Source organism: Rhinolophus sinicus, chromosome 12, assembly GCF_057876585.1.
Source record: "Rhinolophus sinicus isolate RSI-liver-muscle chromosome 12, RSI-T2T, whole genome shotgun sequence".
Taxonomy (NCBI): Eukaryota; Metazoa; Chordata; class Mammalia; order Chiroptera; family Rhinolophidae; genus Rhinolophus; species Rhinolophus sinicus.
In genome coordinates, this window is record NC_142512.1 from 46,787,715 (window position 1) to 46,805,557 (window position 17,843).

The window sequence follows — 17,843 nt, forward strand, 5'->3', positions numbered from 1 at the left end:
AAGTCATCCTCAGGGATGAAAAAACTCATACTGACAGTTTTGTGTATAATTTCATCTAATAGCCACATTTATTTAGAGAAAGCTTTCCTGCCCTTTTAACAAGGGTTCAGGAACCAATGGAAAGCCCAAGTTTCATAGCTGGGGTGCTGGAACTGTTTTTCTAAAAGTATCAAACACATATTCAGAGTGAATTGGACAAAAAGTTATCAAATCTAGATTTATTACCTTTGGAACTGGGTACTTCTCTTACATTCTGGGTGTCAGTAATTGAAAAATGGTTTGAACTAAAAAAAAAAAAGTGGAAAATGAAGGTCTAATCTTGAAAAAAATCTGGCCTACCACATTGCCCTATTGCCTTGGAAAAAAATTTTAGTGGAATTTCAAAGGAATGAATTAAGTGGATGCAGATAGCATACTCTTTGAGGAGAACTGTTTTCACATGGAAACAATGACATCCAGGGGAAATAGGAGGAGTCAGTCAGATAATAGTATTTCCCTGCTCACTGGGACCAATGAAATATAAATGTTAACATTTATAAACAGCATCTCTAATAAATACCTTTAGTTGATACTATATAATTTAGCTGTCTCTGACCTAAACTGACTTAATAAACTTATAAAGTTTAGCAAGAGAGAAATGACCACACAGAAGCATTTATCAAGGGCTTGACTATGTCCCAAGAATTACTTTAAACTCTTTGCAGGCCAAGTGTTAACTCATTCAGTCCTTGCCTCGTACGAGGTGGATGCTATGTGAGCCCCAGTAAACTCTCGAGGAACCAAGGCATACGGAGACTCAGAGGGGAGTTACATATCCAGGATCACACAACTAGTAACACGCACGGCTGAGGTTTGCAGCCTGGCATCCTGACCCACAGCCCATGCTCTAAACCACTCACTAAATGCTCGGCCATCCATGGTGGTGTCACCGTCATTTCTCATGTCAACCCTATGCCTCGGCAAGAGGAATTCTCCCACGTTGGTCCTCTCAGGCGTAGAGTGGGGTTTGGGGGTTTTTTGGGTTTTTTTTTTCCAGTTGAGGAGGAGACCTTTTGGTGAGGAACTCAGGCTGTGAATATTGAAAAGAGGCAGAGAGAAGCTAGTCTTCCATCTAGTGGTGTGAGAAGGCCGTGTGGCGATGGAACGCGGAGCTTCCTTAAGCAGCTCAAAGCAGGAACAAACAAGCAAAACAAATGTTTCAACAGGACTGTCTGAGTCACCCCCTCTTTGCTAGCTTGTTTCTTTTCTTTGATAGAATGTGTAAGGTACCTCAGAGCACTTGGACTAGGCAAAGATGACGTAAATGAACACAAACTTCAACGCGCGTTACTTTGTTATTCTGCAACTATATCCACTTTAACCTAGAAGCCACAACACGCGTTACCTTGTTATTCTGCAACTATATCCACTTTAACCTAGAAGCCTCAGTTGCAAAGAATCATCAGTGAAGACTAATTTGTTTGTGCGCGTTAAGAACTAGAGCCAGACATGCTTTTGTGATTGTGCACCAGGAGGATCGTTCTCTTACTTGCAATAATAAGAGTCCACCCACTACAAACTTCATAAAAGCCTTTCTTTGCACCTTCCTGCATTGTGGCACAGCACCTAGCACATTCCAGCTCCATTGCATCCACGGTCAATAAATATTCCTGGAGCGCAGGTCCTGGGGATATAGCAGTTGCTACCAGGAAGTCCCACCTGTTATGGAGCTTCCAATCTCGTGGGCTGGGATAAACTGAACCATCAGAACCCAAAATAGAATCTGGTACCAGCCCTCCATACTTTGACCCAAACCATCCATAGCTTGTTAATTCCCTCAGTTGATCTTATTTGCATTTTTAAATCTTTTTTGTCTATGGATTATGTATCTGGCTTTTTAGAAAAATCTGCATGAGCAGAGGAAGTGGCAGAAGGCTTGGGAAGACAGGAGGCCTTCTTGCCCCTCGTCATTCCAGATTTAAGGAGGGCTGTGGAAGTAAATCCTACGTTTAGTGCCCGTAAAATGGGAGCTCTTCAGAAGTGGGGTTGGTCAGCCTCTCCCCAAACCGCTGTTCTTGCCTCTGCTCGGAGGCAGATTCTCAGGTGGCATCTGGTTTCTGACAGATGCTGTCCAATCACTCCTGTTTTGTACTCAAAAATGCAGACTCCGGAAGCTGCCCTGCCCGTCACACCACAGAACATTTTGGCTATTCCGCTTGTCCTGTCGTGTCCTCTCTCCGAACCCTCACTGCCCTTCCTCCATGCTGCTGCCTCCATCCCCCCATGGCCCTGGAATCCCAAATGTACCCCAGTTGCCTCGGAAAAGTCACCCCTGTGCCCCATCATCTCAAGCCTGGTTGGTAGAGTCCGCGGCTCGTGGCTCTTGATTATACTCAGACATCTTGCTGGGTCCTCGGAATCAGACATGAGAGCCACGGTTCCTGTCTTCAAGGAGCTCGAAGGTCAACTTGTTTTGTCCGACACCTAATAGGCCTTGGGAGATGCTCTAACTTCCCTTCTGACTAATCATCCATAACAGTGACCTCTCACACTTCACTTTTCAGTTCTTCTGATTCCCAACTCCACCAATGCATCATTTCAAACCAACACTAAGGTGAATTGAAAGAGCTCTTACCTGAAGGCATTCTTTACCGAATAAAACATGGGTTTAGTGAAAACCAGTCACAATGCTTTTATCCTTCTAAGCAACTGAATTTTCAAGCACAGGGTCTCTGGAAAAAAGTGTAACTATCTCCATTTCTACCTACTCCAGTTTCTAGAAAATGTTGAATTATTGGATTGAACTACCAAACACCACCATGTTTTTTTAAAGAACTCTGTGGTAATGTAAAATAACTTAACAATCCCCAGTTTGCCTCATGTTGCTTCCTATGACAAATAAATACATACGGGTATTTTAAGGGAAGGTGTGCAGGATATGGGGAAAGCATCTCTTGCTATTCTTTCTTCAGGCTGCTATCCTATTGCCTGGAGGGGCACTTACAATGGATCCCTATTTATTGGAAAAGATTCTGTGTCGGTTCCAGCTACAGCTGTCTGAGGTGCTGAGCCCAAGTTTTCTATGCAGAACCACTTAGGGTCTCTGAATTAATGCATCTCTAAGCCAGAAAATCTCCACGTACAAAGGGGGATGCCAGAGGTCCTCAAACAAAACAATATGATTTCTCCTGATACCCCCACCCAGCTACAGGCAAGCCCCAAATGTTTTCCTGCAAGTTTTCAGGAGCAATGCCTCCCGTTTCCCCTTACCTGAGTGCCGGTGACAATGAAAAACAACCAGAGCAACTCAGAAGTCAGGATCAAAACCTGAAACCCTTCCATCCGCATCTCTCCTGTAGTGAGCTTAATGGCTGAGGGCTTTGGAAATTCACAACAGGCGTGCCAGCTTGAAAGACGTGGCAATGACTTGTTTGTAGTGAATCTGTACAGAGGGCGTGTGTTTCTCACAAGCATCTTCTACTTATGCCCCCTCTTTTGTGGGGGTGTTCTTTTTTCATTTGAACCAGTGTTTGTGTTTTAAAAGAAGGCTCAGATAGGCACATGGTAAGATACACATATTAGAGAGATGTTTTGCTCCTCACTGCCTCCTCCCCTTCCATCGTCCAGAGGTAACCTCTCTATGTACTTGCCTTTTAAAGAAAAATATTCGTGTTGCATAACACAGTGTCTTGATCCAAGTTCTTAACAAATGAAAGACAAAATACTTCAGATAGCCTCATTCACTGCTGAGCCGCAGGCTCTTCTCTTTTTAAAAATACCAGCCATTCGTTCCACCAGATATTGGAAATTGAAAGGTTAACCAGCAGCATAGCTTAGGATATCTTTTCCTAATTACATCACATAATTTCTTTTCATGTTTACTCAGCCTCAGAAGGGATCGGTAAATGTTTGTTGATCAAATAGTTGTATTTGGTTCACTAAAGGGCCTTTAATGAGGAAATAATAAATAAGCATATAGCCTTCACTTTTCGCCTCTTATACCACATAAAATATGTTCTAAGGTAGTTTTCTACAAATAAAAGAGACGGGAGAGAGACAGGGAGAAGGAAGGAGGGAGGGAGGGGGAGAGAGAGAGAGAGAGAGAGAGAGAGAGAGAGAGAGAGAGAGAGAGAGAAGAGACTGAGACTAGTTTCTGGAAAGGCCTCAAGTGGATTCATTCCAGATGTTTTATTACTGCTGATAACCCAAGTAAGAGCCAAAACCCTTGGTTACTTGTTCTGAAGAAGATTGCAGCAATAACAGTAGAAAATGTCTCTGTTTATTAAAAACTCTGTCAATGTCAAGTTGTTATGAAAGTTGCTACTCTTTTGTCCATCGTCTGAGAGATTCTATAAACGGAGGCATGTGGCCGCTGGCTGCTGCTCACCATCATTTTGCCACCAGGTCCAGTGCGCCTGGAGGGGGCTGGCTGAACAACTGGAGCCTTGTTCCCTGCTGAGGCAGAAAACCAAGACAGCACAATGCTGGGGTTCGTCAAACCCAACCTTCTGAAGACTTCTATTAGCAGTTCAATGGTCCTTGATGGAAAGACAGATCTGGACTTTATAAAAACACAAACTGGAATTCCACGTCTATTTTGAGAATTTGTACTCAAGTAAGTAATTGACGTTTCTGTAATGCCCTGATGGCACTTCACGGATCCTCCAGAAAATAATGGAGAGAATAAAGGTTTTGGAGTTAATGGACCTAGATGTAATCCTCAGTGGCAATCTACTTAGCTGTTGTCCTTGCTAGATTATTTCACTTCTGTGAACCTCAATGTCCTCCTCTGTAAAATGGGGATAATAATATACATCCCCACAAAGGCTGCTGGGAGAATTTAGTGAAATAATGTATATGAGACCCCAAGTCCAATCCACGGCAGATAGCAGGCGCTCAGCAAATGTCAACTTCCTATTTAAGACCTGCATATTAGGGCAGGGAGAAAGAAAAGATCATAAAGGAAGAATAGAAAGAAGACCAAGGAGGAGGAAGTGAGCGTCAGCAGGAGTAAGAGAAAGAACGTATCAAAAAGCTTTCTGTCGTGAAGAAAGTCAGGTCTCCATGCTCAGCTGGTACCTATTCCAAGGCCTCCCTTCTCTCTCCTGTGGTTCAACCTTTGGCCATTTCATTCCTCATTAGCACCTGCCCTGGAAAAAAGAAGAGAGAAGCTAAAGCTCAAATCAGTCAATTTTGCTGTTAGCATCTGTTGTCCAGATCTAGTTGGGAGAAGAGAGGATGCAGTCACAATAAAGGTTGGAAACGGTGTGAACGTTTCCACTGTCTTTCTCTCTCCTCTTTTCTCTTTCCTCCAGCATCTCTGTAGAGAAATCTGAGTCCCGCATCTTCCGCACCTGTCATTCATTGTGTGACCCTTGTCAATTGTCTTGCACCCACCCACTGCCAACCCAGTGCTTGCCCTTTCAAAGGTGACCTCTTGGAGGCCAAATCATGTTGCTTTTTCTTAATCTGTGTGGTTGGCCATGGCTGGCCTGAAAACTGGCCATTCCTGTATAGAACTATCCGTAGTTTCTAAAAATACTAGTTGTCCCCCAAACTCCACCTGACCCTTCTTCCTTGCTGTCCTGTTCTGGAGACACTGTGTCCCGCTAAAATACCACATTCCCAGGCTCCTTTGCAGCATGGGGTGTCCTGTGAGGTGTAAGCAGGACTGTGTCCTGGGAAGGGCAGCCCAGAAAGTCATCAGCCAAGTATTCTGATGGCTTAAACACAACCCTGCCTGTAGCTTCCTTTGCTACCCAACCGTGGAAAACCTGAGATCATTAAAGCAACATTTCTCTGGGACTTACAAGAAGTCAGATCTGATGCAATTGTCCCTCTTCCCTAACATGGGTGTGGCACGAGTGTCTGTGAGGGGGAGGGAAGCATATAGCTCCACCTTTGGGGTCCCTGAAGGGACATGGCAAATCCATTTGGGAGAAGAGCATTTCTATGTGAAGCATTGAGAATGATGCTAGGTTGTCCTTACTGGTAGTGGGATGACTTATCCAGAGTTTACAGAGCTGCAGGGGACGGGAGGAGCCCCACCCTCAGGCCCAGCACAAATCAGGCTGGTAGTGGGGACGCCCAGGTTCCTGCTTGTGCCCAAAGAGTTTGAGGAGGCCTGGAAGGGCAGGGTGCTCAGCAGAGGTCCCCAAGAGTCCAGTCACCCTGAAACCTCAGCCAGGGGTGGGATGCTGGCTGCATCGGGGGGCTGGAGTGGAATGGGGGGCAGTGTGGGGATGACGGAGCAGCACGTAGAAGAGCCAAGTAGGCAAAGATCTGTAAGTTATGTAAAGGTCACCAGGGAACACTCAGAATCAGAGTGGGGGCCCTCGGGCTCCAGTGAGTCACCGTGGCACAATACACAATTCTTGCCAGTTTTGTTTGCTGAGTAACACATCCTCCCGGCACCTTGTGGTGACTTTACTGGCTAGTCTGAAACTTTGTGCCAGTTTATTTAGTCATCTCCTGGGAAGACACTCTAGACCTGTAATACCTCTAAAAAGTAATTCGCAGTGTAGCAGGGACATATCCCTGCGGCTTTGAGCAAATTCTCCTTGTCCTTTGAGCCTCAGTGCTCTCGACTGTAAGATGGTAATAATCAGGGACACCTAGTAGCAGCTCTGTTGGAAGGACTAGCAGAGGCTGTGGCTCTCAGACTCCAGCCACCCGAAGAGTGTTCATCTTGTTAAATTTTATTACGTGAAAAAATCGCTGTAATCTTGTTAAAACACAAGTTACAGGGCCGTACCTCCAGTGGTTGTGATGTAATAGGTCCAGGTGGGGCCTGCGAATTAGCATTTTGAACAAATTCCTGGGTGATAATTCTACGTCTCGTCCTGGGACCACACTTTGAGAACCACTGCTGCAAAGTATCTGGGCTCTTTCTGAGACCTCTACACGGATTTAACGAGTTCCCTTTCTTCCACCTGTTCATGCACAGCGAGAGGGTGAAGTGACTTGGTCCAACTCAACACAGCTGGAAACTAACAGAGCCTGGACTCAGATTCAGCTCTTCTGCCCCCTAAGCTGGTACTCTTTCCATCAGATTCTCTCTTCATTTTGGTGGTGGTTGTTGTTGTTGTTGTTATAAGCTGGTGGGAAGATGGTTCTTTTTTTTCTTTCTTCTCTGCTATCATACATCTTTAATGAGGTGCGTGATTCACCACAAAGTGCATCAGTAGAATGACTTTCTCACCTACAGCTCCCACGAGCAGCCACAAATCACACGTGTGGATGGTTTTTTAGTGTTTGTCTCCAAGGCATGCTCAGTTTTAACCAGGGAGTAAGCGAAAGAAGCTCACCACACAAGAAATGCCGCCTTATCTTGGACTTTTTTCTTCAATAAGGATGCTCCCTGTGCTGTGAAACTACATAGGAGGCAATGTGTGAAGGATGAAAAACTTTAGAACCACGTTCAATCCATAAGATTGCTGAAAAGCAAATAGAAACTACATCCCATCCAGGGAAAAGGGGTGCCAACCACCTCCCAGAAACAGGAAGTTCACAGGGCTGTAAAAGAAGCATCTGGCTTCGTTTGCAGTAGGAGTCAGAGCCAAAAAGACTCTTCCATGCAATCAGGGAATTACACTTTCATGATGAGTAGCACTGTAGGCATGACTGGGTGAGGGGAAAGAGGACAGCCACTGGAACCAGAAAAACCTGGCTGCCAATGTGGGCTCTTCCATTTCCTGGACAACCCGGGGCGAATCCCCAGCCTCTCCAACACCATCTACCTCTAGGGGCTGTTGTGGGAATTAAATAGGATACTGCACACTGAGTCCCTGCTGGCGTAGTAGGCACAAAACATGTTGGATCTCTTGCTCCAGCTGCTGAGATCACCTTGTAGTAGACTTTTATCTTTTTTTGGTGGTGGCGTTATCTTGTTTTTCCTACCTTATATCAGAACAGCCTTCTTATTTGGGGATGAGTCTTGTGGGCAGCAGGCCCTGTCTCCCTTTACAGAAGGTGAAGGGACCACCTGCTCCTTCTCCCTGACACCTGGAGAACAGGTGTGTGAACAGGTGTGGCCAAGGATGGGCTCCAGGGCACAAGCCTGCAGGGAAAGGGTGACAGACAAGGAGGAAGCCCCCAGTAAGGGTGTTACTGAGCTGCTGACAGTGGGAGCCCTGGGGTTCCATCCTGCTGGGGAGAGCACCTGAGGAACAGTGTAGAATGACTCTCACACTTGTCCTTTAGAAACGAGAGGCTAGAGCAACTCCACTCGTAATCACACACCCAAGGGAAATGAAAGCATATGTCTATATGAAACCTTGTACCCAGAGGTTTAAAACAGTACTGTCCAAAATAACCGCAAGATGGAAAAAAACCCGTGTCCATCAACTGATGAATGAATAAATAAAACATGCTCTATCCACACAATGGAAACTTATACAGCCACAAAAAGGAAGGAAGGGCCGATGCCTGCTGGCATGGATGGACCTTGAAAACGTGATGCTAAGTGAAAGAAGCCAGACACAAAAGACCACATGTCATGTGATTCCGTTTATATGAGATGTCCAGAACAGGGAAATCTATAGAGACCGGAAGAAGATCAGTGTTTGTCTGGGGTTGAGAGGATTGGGGGAATGGAGGTAATAGCTAAAGGGTATGGGGTTCCTTTTTGAGGTGATGAAAATTGTCTCTAGTGATGGTTGCACATATCTGTGACTGTACTAAAAAGCATTGACTTGTACACTTTACATGGGTAGATTGTATGATATGGAAACTCTCGATAAAGCAGAACTGAAAAAACCACTGAACTGTATATTTAAAAATGGCTAAGCTGGTAAAAAACAAACAAACATTTAAGTCAATGGCTTACTGTACAAATATAAAGCGGGGGAGGAGAAAGATTATTCAAGGTGGCCGTGTTTGGAGTCCTGGGGTTTGTGCCACTGTGAAGCACCATTTTTCAAGCCTCGTTCTTCAGTCTTTCTGCAGAATTCATGAGCTCCCTGATATCTTTTCAACACCTTCCTTTTGTGATCACGGTGGCTGGAATCTCTTGCTGTTACTTGCAGCCCAGAATCCTGGCTCATACACATCTAGACTAGAATCAGTAAAACAGAAATTTCTGGGCATTTTACACGCTAGCCATTTATCAATGCAAATCGAGGACCAGATTTAATATAATGGACATGACTGTATTTCGGCAAGATTTGGCCTTTTTAAACAGCAAAAACGAACAAATCCAACTGGTGATGCGGGAAAAGTGGGCTTTGGGAAATGCCCATTTTTGGCGGGGTGGGAGCGCTGTGTGGACCACTTTCTCTCCATCTGCCACAATGATAGCGCAATGGCCGTAACAGCAGTGCTCCCATGGCCATCACTGGTTGGCCAATGTGTCTGTTTCACATATGCTGAGGGCAATGAAAAGAGAAGGGAGCCATCTGAGCCCCTTAAAACCAGCACTGGGTTCACAACAGGATCAGGGAGAATTACTAGGAAAACAAATGGTTTTTAACCGGGGTTCTTCTCTCTATTCCCTACTTGCTCCCATCCCCAAGAAGGAAAGGTCACCATGGCATGTCCAAAAGCTCGCGACAGGGGAATCTTTGGAAATAACCACATGGGAGTGTGGGAGGCAGAAATGAGCAGAGGGGAAGCGGCGACTCCCTCTGAGTACACACGGGCATCCCTCTTGCAGGAAGGACTTTCAGACCAGTGAAGGGGACCTTTGTCAGGGATGAAACTGAGACATGTTCCCCAACACACACACACCAGAGCTGTAATGCCTGAGAATCTGGGACCATGTCTGGGCCAGGACCAGGGCTAATCTGCAGCATCTTGGAGCCAAAGAACAACTTCAAAGATGGTGGTGATCGCGGACTTAAGCCGCAACCCCGGTCCCTGCCCCACTTTTTTAAGGCCACAGAAGCTGGAGGACTTTATCACCAAGAGGAGGAGAATGGGACCCTGCAGACTCTCTTGGGATTGAATTTTCCGCCTGTTGTTAGGTGAGGGCCCAAAGCAATTTACATTTGTTTTTGAGATGTAAACTAATGGGCTCTTTGGTGCATTAGAATTCATACTCAGCACATAACTTTACTTTTCAATTTCAGCCTTTCACTTTAGTCAGTAATTGTACAGTCAAGTGCATAATTCTTTTCACTGCAGAAGCAATCTCTGTACAGCAGAGTTATGTTACATGTTTTTGATCAAATGGAGCTCAGTCTAAACTTGACACAGTTCTAAAGATGTGGCCTCTCCCTTCTCCCTTCTCTTGTCAATCTCTCTCTCTGGCTGCTTGGGACCAGTTCCTTGATTCTTCGACTGACTTCCACTCCTAGGTTAGAGCTGTCCCCTCTTTCTTGGCTCCTGGGGGGGCCTTCTGGGACCTCAGGACCGTGTCCCAACCCTCAAAACAAGACTCCTCCTCACACAGCCACTTCAATTACCTGGACATCAGAGGCAGCTAGAAGCCCCCACCCAGCCCAGTGGTCCTTAAAAGTGACCGTGCATCAGAATTACTTGGAGGGACATAAAAAAATCCATTCAGGCCCTGAACTGACGCCTTATGGAATCAGAGGTGCCAGGGCCAGGGCCAGGAGTCTGTACGTTTAAGAATCTTCGCAGGCCGTTCTGAAGTAGAGCCAGGCTGGGGAACCTGTGTCTTGGCCAGAGCTTTTCCAGCTGCCCACTTCCTAACTGCAGAAGAGAACCAGCTGGGAGCCCCTGGGAGGAGTCTGGGTCCACACGTCAACTGCCCACTAAAAGCTGAAATGCCTTTGAAGTCCAGTGTTTTGTCTTACAACTCATCTGTATTCTGATTTCTTGAAGTATCCATCCTGGCCTACTCATTTTTATTTGATCTCCATGTTAATACTACCAGTAATTACAAATCCAAATTTCTTATCATTCATCACATAAAAACATTAGCACTCTCCAAGTTTCCATGAAAAGACATTTTTTGCTTGTAGCTATCAGACATTCACAACAACATGGATGGTAGGTGTTATAATATCCATTTTACAGATGAGGAAACTGCGGCTCAGAGAAACGACACTGCTGGTAAATGACAGAGCTGCAATTCTTTTAAAATTTTTTATCGTGGTTGTCATGCAGGGACTCATACGGGGTCTCTCGTCCCACTCCCCACATAAAAACGCAGGATATGGTGAGGCCAACAAGGAACACCCACGGAGCCATAGGTAGGGGAGTCATACCACTATAGTCTCACTGGAGGCTGGATTCACACGACGTACGACCTGCTGTCCACTTTTCTGCCTGCCAACCGACCAACTTGCTAGCTGCAATCCGCCTCTCTGCAATCCGCAATCCAAACTCCGCTGCTTGCTGGCTCAGCCACCATCTTCTTGCTAGCCCCCATTTGCTGCTAGCGTAGCCACAGCAGTTATATTAGTGGCCAATGGCTCACTGGTTACAGCTGACGGCCAACTAGCCACAGCTGATGGCCATCCAATCACAGTTAACGGCCATTTACTACCTGAGCCAGCACCTTTCCTCGTAGGCCAAGAGCCTGGAAACTGCACTCATGGCTCTGTCCCTACAGTGGTATAATATACATACCATAAAATTGACCATTTTATCCATTTTTAATTGTAAAAGTCTTTGGCAATAAGTACATTCACAATGTTATGGCACCATCACTACTATCCATTTCCAGAACTTTTTCATCTTCCCAAACAGAAACTGTGTCCCCATTAAGCAATAACTCCCTATCCGTCCCTCCCTAGCCCTTGGTAACCACAGCTCTGCTTTTGTCTCTACGAATTTGCCTGTTCTAGGGACCTCATGTGAGTGGGATCATACAACGTTCGTCCTTTTGTGTCTGAAGGATTTCATTTAGCATAATGTCCTCAAGGTTCTTCCATGTTGTAGCACGTCAGTCAGAGCTGCAATTTGCACTGAGTTCTAACAGATTTCCAAACCCATGCTCTTTCCACTTCCCATTATGCCACCAAATATTGGAAGGACTGGGAGGTGGACCATATTTTGTTTGGTCGCAGAGCATAGAAAGGAGATTATCAGTACAAGTTTCAGAGAGGCAAACTCTAATCTCAGAGCCTGAAAATGACTTCTTATCATTGGAGCCTACTCAAAATAAAACGGGGTGATCTCGCTAGGTAGTGAGTTCCCCCATCACTGGAGGTGACCAAACGCAGGCTGGACAACCAAGTGTCAAAGAAGCTATTTCTCCTGGTCCCAGGGACTTTGGTTGGGAGACGGGAGGGTTTGGAATAGAAATAACTGTTTTCAACTGCTACTCCTGAGATAATGTCAGAATCACCTGGAAAGCTTTTTAAAACAAGGATTCCTGGGTCTCCCTGCAGAGATTCTGATCCATCACATCTGGAAAGGACACAGGGTGTACGTTTTGGAAGAATCTTTGGAGACCTGGGATGTGTGCCAGGGTTAAGAGCCGCTGGACTAGATGATGGTTCATCCCACCTGTGGGGACAGAGCCCCAGAGAGCAGTTTCCAGGCTCTCGGCCTCACATGGAGGGGTGCTGTCTCGGGTAGTAGATGGCTGTCAGCTGTGGCTAGTTGGCTGTCAGCTGTAACCATTGAGCCATTGGCCACTAATATAACTGCCGTGGCTGCGTTGGGGAGCGGAGTCGAGGAAACTTGAGAGTGGGAGTTGAGGAGAGTCAGTCGGTTGGCAGAAAAGCGGGCAGCAGGTTGCACGTCATGTGAATCCAGTCTCCAGTGAGACTATAGTGGTATGACCTCCCTGCCTATGGCTCCGTGGGTGTTCCTTTTTGGCCTCACCGTGTCCTGTGTTCTTACGTGGGGAGTGGTTGCTGAGACCCCGCAGGCCGCCCTGCATGACACCACCAGATCTCTTTGATTTAATTACAGCTCCTTTATTGAAGGGACAAGGTGTGCACTGAAATGGGCTCTACCAATATATTCTACCAATTGTGAGAGCTCCTGGAAATTGCTGCTGCCTTACCATCAGCACTTTGGATGAGGTGCATTGCTGGTAGGAGCCACTTGAGGGGTTTCCTTGAATTTGGTGCCTCTGCAACTGCTCAGCGACCATGTCTCAATGTGCTTTCAATCAGCCATCCCTAAATTGCTATCCTGTTGCTTTAATCCAACGATGGAGAAGCCAGTAATGAGTCCAGCCTGATGAGAGACTCAGATAGGAACATTCTTTTCTTTCCCTGGTGAGACTTCATTCCCAAGCAAGACCCAGCTGGAGCTCTGAATTATCACGATCTTGTTTGCAGCTATGGCTTACCAGTGGCTGGGCAGTTGCAGCATGTGGCAAAGGGTGCTTGTGGGACAGACCCCTCGTGCAGGCTTGCTGACCTGTTCTCTTTTTTTGGCCAATTTTCTGGATTCTCTGTACACCTCTTTGTCATATTTTTTCTGGACATTTAAGACTCAGATATGTGATCTGCTAGCTCCTCTGTTATTTGTAACTCTCAAATCCTGGCATAACGTCATGAGCAAAAAATCCTGGTTAGGAATATTGCAAAAAAACAAACAAACAAAAAAACCACAAACAAAAAACCACACCTCTCTGATGTGACCAATCCCACAGTAGCAACTATGGCTTAGACAGCATTTGAAGTCTCTTCTAGAGTCTCCTGGGGCCTCTTTTGTTGTATCAAAAGGGCGAAAGGATAAGTCAGCTCCTCCAGGATTCTTAACTTATTTCAGGAGCCTCAATAACTTACATCTGAGCTTGAGGCCGTTTCCATGTAATTGTGTCCTGGCCAGGACCTCACTCTCTCCAGGTCTAGGTCTGGGTTCAACAGAGGTCCTTTAATTGAGACAAAAGGAAAGGCAGGTTCAAGTCTAAGACCAACTTGGTTTGAAGCAATCATGGCCTTGAAGAATGCAAAATTCTGTGTGGAAGAGATGCTCAGGTGAATTATACCTTGTGACTCGAGAGCCAATGCATTTTCCACTTGAACCATTTCTTACACAGATCGTTCTGAAGTATGCTTCATACACTGTTATGTGGGAAACTCAACCTATTTTCAATGGCTAACCCGCCATTATGATATCCATTATTATAATGACAAGTTGAACAAGTGTTGAAGGGTTGACCCTTACACAAAATAGCCCCAGATCTTCAATTTTTAAAAACTAAGCTGTGTTGTTTTTTCTCATTCTAAAATGATACAGTCTTAACATTTTTTTGGAAGTTAGTCACTTTTTGAGAGTTTTTACTATCTCCTTCCAGACTATTCAGCTATTTGTTACTTTTTGCCCCATTTGATTCACTTCTAGCAGTTTCACTTTGGTTTGTTATCTTTGATCTAGATTTAGGCTGGGAAACCACACAATCAAACTCATTATAATTGTGTGTGAACACTTTATAAGCGTTTCAGGATAAACACTTAGCTGATCAATATCACTATTAAGACAGAACTTTCTTGTGGATGATGGAAGAAGCTTCGCTTGTGGAATCAGATAGGCCCAAGTATAAATTGCCTCTCTGATTCTTGCTGATATTGGGAGCTTCAACAAATGGCCTTATCGTCCTCAGCTTCAGTTTCTCAAGGTAAAATCAAAATACTAACACCCAACTGGCATGGCTGTTTGAGGTTTAGGAGAAATAAGAAGAGAGACACCCATGGGAGTGTTTGGCTCACCACGGTGCCTCAGTGCACACGAGTTCCTCCTCTCCTGCATCACTTCCGTGCATCATGCTATTATGGAAGGAGAATGCCCTCTACAACAGTGGTTCTCAAATTTGAACTTGCATCAGAATCTCTTAGAGGGCTTACTCAAATAGATTGCTGGGCCCTGCCCCCAGAATTTCTGATTCAGTAGGAATAGGCCAGGACCCAAGAATTTGCATTTGGAAGAAATGTCCAGAGATGTTGGTGATGCTGACCCTGCCGGGCTGGGGACCATACATTGAAAACCTAGACATGGTCTAGGAGATAGACTTTGGTTCATATGCTGCTTGGCCACTCAGCTATTGTGTTAATTTGGGTTTCTTATCTGAGCCATGATTTCCTAGCACTTAATAGGTCTAAGTGACTTAGAACTTAATAGGTCTTCATAAACCTCGTTTTCCCCCTTACGAGGCAGGGTCCCTTCCTATTCAGCTTAAGGACTTTTAGTGTCCCAAGGAACTATAGCAACTAGATGATTTTGCCCCTAAAATTATGTACATTTCATCTAAGATGCTTTACAAAGAGGACATCTGTCATTTACTCAGCAGAAGCAACAATAGACTCTGTAATAGGTAGTTAAACATTGGTCCTATAGAGGTAGTTCAGCAGATCAATTTCATTAACTTCCCATCTGTTTATCTTTTAGGGAAATGCTGGATTGATTAAAAAATATTTCCCCCTGCAGACCAGACAGCGTTTTATAGGTGAGCCCATACAAGTCAATGAGTATTTTCTCCATTGGGTGTATGTGGGCTGTGGGTTGGGGGCAGCTATCTAAAGTCACATATAAACGTATGTGTACTCATAAATTGCAAAGCAGATCCAACTTTAATTGGATATATTCTGTTCAAATGATACACTGTCCAGGAAAAAAAATCATGTTTTCCTTCTGTGAAATTGGTTTGCTGGTATTCTGCCAAATGGAAGCCTTATCATAGTAAATACCTCAACGTTAATTATTCATTTCTATTTGCTTGAAGAAATAGTCGTATGTGACATATGTATGTTCATACATTTCCTTGTTGCAGCAACATGAGCTAAATCAGTCACTTTCACACATAAATGCAACTCCAAGAGTTATAGCTAACTTGTGTTCACTATACCATTCACACATTTTCCATTCAGTGGGAGAAAGTGTAGTGTTTGTGTAATGGGGAAGGATTTTTGGAGCAAAAAATGAGGATCTTTCCAGTGTTCTTTCGAGTAAAAGGGGAAAAAAAGCACAGGCTACCATCTGCTATTACTGATATATTGAAACATCTCTAGCTACAGAGAGTCATCAAAGTATAACTGGTTTGCCAAATTCGTCTACTGAATCTATGTAATCAAAATGAGGCTTCAAGTCTTTTCAGCTCATCTTCCATTCACTGTGGCATACATTAGGGTCCACTCCGCCATCTGGTGTTCATGGAGGGAAACGTCCACTGTGACAAACGTTAACTAGCCAGTGTTTATCTCATACATTATTCTACTTTACTGGTGGCTGTGAAATCGTTACAATCTCATTGAAAGGCAATTCCAGAATCTCTGCCAAATTCCCAAAGAAGGCAATTTGAGAATATAAAAGTTTAAAACACACGCAAGTCTAGTGATTCCCCTTTTATGAATTCATCTTATGGATATGTTTATACACATGCACAACGTAATGGTACCTGAGAATATTCCAGTAAATAGTGAATAAGTGAAAACAAGATAAATATCCATCGCTAGGGTACCAGTCAACTACATTATAATACGCCCATACAATGCTACGTGTATACTAGGAAGCTATTTAAAAAACAAGGCAAGTCCATGCCTGCAGATATGGGATAATTACCGAGATGTATTGCTTAGTGAAATAAACATGACATAGAACACTGTGTATGCTGTGCTGATATTGGGGTAAATAGAATAACAGAATAAATAAATTGCGTAGACTCTCTCTAGAAGGATACCAAGAAAGTGGTAACAGCGATTGACTTTGAGGAATACCAAGGTGGTCCAGGATGAGACAAGAACTTCTCACTATTCACATTTTGTACTGTAGGAATAATTTTTATGATATGGATGTAGCTTTTAATAACTACCCAACAGTCGTTTAGCCTTCACTGGGAAAAGATGAACAGCCGAACTTCTCATACAGTTTCCTACCATGTGAAAAATCTACATGTACAATGGAGGACAGAGATGATGCTTGTTCAAGTCCCTTTTCCTTCTTTTTCACCTTTTCCCGTTTTCTGCCCACCTCCAACCTGGAGAAGGAATGGGGACAGTTTGGAGCGACACAGGGCTGGACCAGAGAGGCCAGACTGCACCAGGAGCTGACTGTGCTAACGTGAATTAAGACTTTGGAGGACTTGGAGGTCCTTTCATTGCAGTGTCCTCAGGCTTGGGGACTTTGTCTTCTAGGAGGGTCTATGTGACAGTGGAAGCCAAGGCATCTTGTTTGAAAACAGCAGCCCCAGATGGTTTCTATGAAAGTAATCTACTCTGTCCTGTCCCTGGTGTCACACTGGCAGGAAGGACGCATTGGAGTGACAGGGTCCAGGACACGCTACCCCAAAATACAGTCTCTTGACATATTGACTATTTTAAGCTGAAGGAATCTGACAAACAGCTTGTGCTGAAGGACTTTCTGACCTTCCCCCAAAACAGGTCATGAGACGCTCATGTGAGAAATGCCTTCCATATACCCTAAGGAGAACAGTCTCCTTACCTCTAAGACAGGACGGCCACCAGAGGAATCTGAAGGAACAGCGTCTGCTAAGCTTTCCCCAGTTTATGACACTTACCTCGTGTCCTTTTAGTCCTATCACGTTTTCCCATGACTTTCCCCTCTTCATCAAACCCAGCGTAAAAAAATGATCTGGTTTCACCACTTCTGTGGGTCTTCATTTCCTTATGAAGGTCTTCCTGTCACGTGCAGCCTAAATAGATTTGTATGTTTGCCTCTAGTTAATCTCTCTTTTGTTGTAGGAACTCCAGCTGAGAAGAGTAGAAGAAAAAGATATTTTTCTCTAACCTGCAGTAGCAAGCCAGCCAGTGCAAATCCCACATTGCGACTTTGCAACTAAAATGTATGTATATTCCAAGATAAAATATTGTTCCTCCTATTGCCATTGCTCTAATCTAGTTTTGGTCATAGTCTCTTGCTCAAATAACATGAAATGAGGGCATGAGATTTTTATGTTTATTAAAAAATGAGTTTGTTAAGTACATCTCAGGGACCAAGATGTATGGAAGAAAAGGGTTAAGAGGTATGTGATTTCTTCCTCT